This window comes from Scylla paramamosain, chromosome 43, assembly GCF_035594125.1.
Source record: "Scylla paramamosain isolate STU-SP2022 chromosome 43, ASM3559412v1, whole genome shotgun sequence".
NCBI lineage: Eukaryota > Metazoa > Arthropoda > Malacostraca > Decapoda > Portunidae > Scylla > Scylla paramamosain.
This window is the reverse complement of record NC_087193.1, coordinates 6,789,684-6,794,683: the sequence shown is the minus strand read 5'-3', so window position 1 is coordinate 6,794,683 and position 5,000 is coordinate 6,789,684. Positions and strand designations below refer to the sequence as shown.

Here is a 5,000-nt window from a genome sequence, read left to right as displayed (position 1 = left end):
ACTTCTACTGCTGCTGCTGCTACTACAAGAATGTCTGCTGTTACTACTACTACTACTACTACGACTACTACTACTACTACTAATACTACTGCTGCTGCTGCTGCTCTTGGTACTAATACAAGAGCTTCTACAATTACTACTACTTCTACAGCTTTTGCTCCTATTACAACTACTGCTACTACTACTATAACTACTGCCATTCATACTAAAACTACCACTACTAATCCTGTAACAACTAAAATTAATATTGCCACCATTACAACCACTATATCACCACTCCACTCACCACCACCACCACCACCACCACTCACGCACCATCACCACCACCGCCGCCATCACCACCTCTTCCCAGAACCTCTCCAACCCTTCCCTCATCCCTCCCCTCCCTTAGTCACCAGGGAAAGCCAGGCGAGGATAAGAAAGACGGAGCAATAGAGGCAGAAATTGAGTCAGGCGAGGAAGCTTCAAAGAAAACGCGTGTCTTTCAATGCGTGACTCAAAAAAATTTACCCTGCGTCCCACGAAAGATTAAAACCATTGATAAACTGGAAAATATCACTAAATTATTGTATTATCCGGGTTTGAATCAAGAAATCAGTCATATTTACATGGATTCTAATGGAAAGGACACGAATCTTACGTTTATCATTGAGAAAAGTAATATTTTCGAGCTAACTTCACAAACAGAAAGTAAAATAAACTTGACTTTTCTATTACAGAACTTACCTAGTGATGTTTTTGTGAAGATGAAGAGTCTTGCTGATATATACAGGCGTCACGGTGCGGAGGGGCGTCAGTCAGCTGTTAATGAGATGCTGACGTTCCTGCGTGAAGCTGTAAACAAAGAAACAGCGATGAACCAAACAAAAGTGAGTGACACGAGATTTGAAAGTGCTATTTTACACGAAAGAAGTGGAGGAAGTCATGTTGTGAATGATTCTGGTGTGGGGAGTGAGGTTAAGAGTGAAGGAAGAGAGGTTTGAAAATAATACTATAGCTCAAATAGCGGAAGATATGAAGACAAGGGAAGTACAAACGACGCAGTTCTTGAATGTGGGGAACCTAGGGTACCAACTCCGAGGTAGCAATGTAAACACATGGATAATACCGCCAATTATGAGCTTAGTACCAAAAAATACCTACTCATCCCTTCACAACACACAGCCAAAGCCCCGATATACGCATACCCACCTTGCAGACCTTGGAAATAAGACGGACAGCGGTAAAATCCACCAAAATATAACAGCGCAGAAAGATTCACTCGCGCTCATGGCAATAGACGGAAAGAAAACGGAGCAGGAATCAGGGAAAACTCAAGAAAACACTAATAATTTACCAAACTCTGAAATTATTGAGTTTAAAATAACAATAAAACCCAGATAAACTAAAAACAGTAGCGCAGATTCACTTTGATACACGGACGAAGGGAGTTAGAGGGATACTAAAGGAAAATGACGCGAAATTAGGGGTAACTTCAAGAAAACACTCAAAATTCTCAGCATTATCAAGTTATTGAGATGAAAACAACAATGAAACCTAATGTCACTAAAATCAATGACACAGATCCAGTCAATCCAGATATGAAGTTAATCAGAAGAACACTACATATGGATACCCCAAAGTTAGTGATCGAGAGGGAAAATACAGCAACTCAAACACGGAACCATTATTCAGGAACCATTACTTCGTCCCAAAATATACCAGCTACAACAAAACCACAACAAATAAGATATACACAAAGAAACGTGACGAAAACTCAAACAGAAAACGTGGAATCAATAACACCAAGACTTCAGAAGCGATCTAACGTGGAAAACAACGAAAGTGATACAAATTTTTCACCTCAAATTTTACAAAACACAATCAAAACCACAAGAAATAAGATACACAACAGAAAACGTAACGAAAATTCAAACAGAAACCGTAGAATCAATGACATCAGAGTTTCAAAGGCGATCTAGCATGGAAAACAGTAAAAATAACGGCCCCTCTTCCCATTCTCATTTCCTTATCCCTCATACGGCCTTCCCACAGCGTCTCAGGGGCTAGTTTCCTCATCCACGCCTTCAGATATCCACTTCTTAGCTCACTTTTCGCCACACACTCAGCTGGGGACGGGAAACACCACCAAGAGCCAGGAAACAGCACACCACATCCCCAGATACATAGAAAACTAACTGATTTGCAAGGGGGACTGAAGGAAGGGAATTTAAGACGGGAAATCTCAGAATATACCAAGGATAGGACACAGGAACACGTAGATGCTGGAACGGGGAAAAATTTAGAGCTTTTAAAACAGTCACAGGAGAGCGAGAGACTTTTAAAGGCTGAAACAGAGGGAAATTTGACGCATTTAGAAGAGCCACGTGGAAACTTAGGCCACTTAAACGCCAGGACAGAGAGAAACTTTGAACATTTAAAAGCTGGAACAGAAGAAAACCTAGGGCATTTAAATTCCAAGTCAGAAAGAAATCTGGGACACTTAAACACTAGGATAGAGGGAAACTTAAGACATTTAAAGGCTGAAGTAAGAGGAAAACAAGAGCATTTTTCGCAAGGCAGGAGCGTAAGAGGGAAACAAAGAGAGAGATATGGAAGAAGTCAACATTTTGAAAGGAGACTTAGGGGAAACTTACCTGCGTTTCTTCACGCACCAAGGGGACACTCAGCTAACTTCCCCGGCTATAATGAAAACGGGGAATTCGAACACAGAGGGAATGGAAAAACTGGAAATTATCATGAGAGTTTCCATGGAGTGAAGGGAAACAGACCTCGTTTTCTGTACTCACCATGGGGACACTCAGCTACTTTCCCTGGTTATAACGAAAACGGGAAATTGTTGTACTTCAGGCCTGCAGTGAGAAAAGTGAAGAACGGAAAGCGCATTAATTATAGTAATATTTCAGGGGCGCTTTCAGGGGTGCCCCAAATTACGAAGAATAAGAAAAATGTTACAGAATTCAAGTCGGAGAAGATTTTTAATATTTTCTTCACCATTTTGAAAGTAGTCGACGTTATAGCGACCTTCCTGCTGCTGGGTCAGAAATTAAGTTACGTGGATAAAACGTTGACCTCTCTATACCACTAATACTACTTATGTTACTATTCCTACTACTACTATTCCTACTACTACTACTACTATTACAACAACTACTACTACTACTACTAGAGATCCCTTCTCCTCCTCTTCCTTCCCATTTACTGTCTCCTCCGAAACAGTTTTTCCTTCCTTCTCCTCCTCTCTCCTCCTCCTCCTCTTCCTCCTCCTCCTCCTCCCTCCTCCTCCTCCTCCCACTCAGCTGTCTTCTCCTCCTCCACTTCCAGTCTCTCTTTCTTCTTCCCAACTCTTGTCCCTTCCTTCTCCTCCTCCTCCTCCTCCTCCTCCTCCTCCTCCTCCTCCTCCTCCTCCTCCTCCTCCTCCTCCTCCACCTCTACTCTCTCTTTCTTCTTCCCAACTCTCATTCCTTCCATCTCTTCCTCCTCTTCCACCTCCTTCTCCTCTTTTACCCCAATTATCTCCCTCACCATCCTCCTCCTCCTCCTCCTCCTCCTCCTCTTCCTCTATCCCAACCATTGTTCCTTCATTTTCTTCTTCCTCCTCCTCCTTATCACCCTTCTCCACCACCACCACCACCACTGCCACCACCATCGCCACTGTCATCACCACCATTACCCATTTCCTACACCATACACACCACCACCACCATCATCCCCTTCACCACCACCATCACCACCCCCATCACCACCACCACCACTTGCACAAGATCACCACTACTACCATTATTATTGATTTGTTGTTATTATCACTATTCATTTTATTTACTTTATTTGTTCTATTGTGTTAAGTTAATTTTAATTGTTTTTTTTTCTTTTTGGTGTATTTTGTTGGTGGTGCGTCTTTTGTATTTGTTTATTTATTTGTTTGTTTGTTTTTTGTTTATTTGTTTGTTTGTTTATCGTGTGCATATTTTGTTGTATGTCATAAGTTTTCATTAATTAATATGTGAGTTTTTTTTTTTTTTTGCCTTGTTTTTTTGTAACTAATTCCTTTATCTTTCATTATTTTTATCTTTTTTTGTTTGTTTGTTTGTTTGTTTGTTTGTTTGTTTGTTTCGTTCGTGTCAAATTAGTAACTCTGTTTATATACGTTAATAAATTTAGGCAGTGCACCCTTTGGTTATGAAAAATTAAAAGCAAAATAAACATACAAATTTTAAGTACAAAATTTGATATATCAGTATTATTTTTTCCTCTAAACTCACTGACAAACTCAGCAACAACAACAACAACAATAACAACAACAACAACTTGCACCCCACCACCACTACCACCACACACCACACACACCACCACCAACCAACAACAACAACAACAACAACAACAACAAACCCAAAAAAAAAAAGACAAAAAAAAAGAACAAGAACAAGAGAAGAAAGAGGAGCGGAGGAAAGGAAACACTGCAGGAAGAAGAAGAAGGAGGAAGGAGAGAGAGAGGAGGAGAGGGAGGAGGAGAGAGGAGGAGGAGGAGGAGGAGGAGGAGGAGGAGGAGGAGGAGGAGAAGTTCTTTACCTGCCTCACCTTGCCTCCCTAATCAGTGGTCGCGTGTGGCCCAGGTAAGACTCAGGCAGGTAGGAATAATTGACACCCACAACAGGGAAACTTGACAAATAAAAAAGGAAAAAAAAAAAAAAGAAATAAATGAATAGGGTAAGGTAGAGGGAGAAATAAAATGACGAAAGAGAAAGTGGTAGAAAAAATGTGTTGTTGTTGTTGTTGCTGTTGTTGTTGTTGTAGTTGTTGTTGTTGTTGTTATTGCTGTTGTTGCTCTTCTTGTTTTTTCTTGTATTTTTGTAGTAGTAGTAGTAGTAGTAGTAGTAGTAGTAGTAGTAGTAGTAGTAGTAGTAGTAGTAGTTGTTGTTGTTGTTGTTGTTGTTGTTGTTGTTGTTGTTGTTGTTAGTAGTTGTTAATGTAGTAGTAGTAGTAGTAGTAGTAGTAGTAGT

The 5,000-nt window shown here is 40.5% G+C and overlaps 1 long non-coding RNA gene across 1 annotated transcript in view; it reads right to left on the bottom strand.

Moving 5' to 3' along the window:
• The window catches only part of LOC135093478 (uncharacterized), a 2,865-nt gene extending 1,395 nt beyond the window's left edge, over positions 1–1,470 (bottom strand). Inside the window, exons 1-2 of the long non-coding RNA XR_010263390.1 lie at positions 1,192–1,470; positions 727–834 (exon numbers count right to left, since the gene is read on the bottom strand). This is a non-coding gene — a long non-coding RNA (uncharacterized LOC135093478). The remainder of the gene's footprint in view (positions 1–726; positions 835–1,191) is intronic.
• Positions 1,471–5,000: the final 3,530 nt, after the last annotated feature.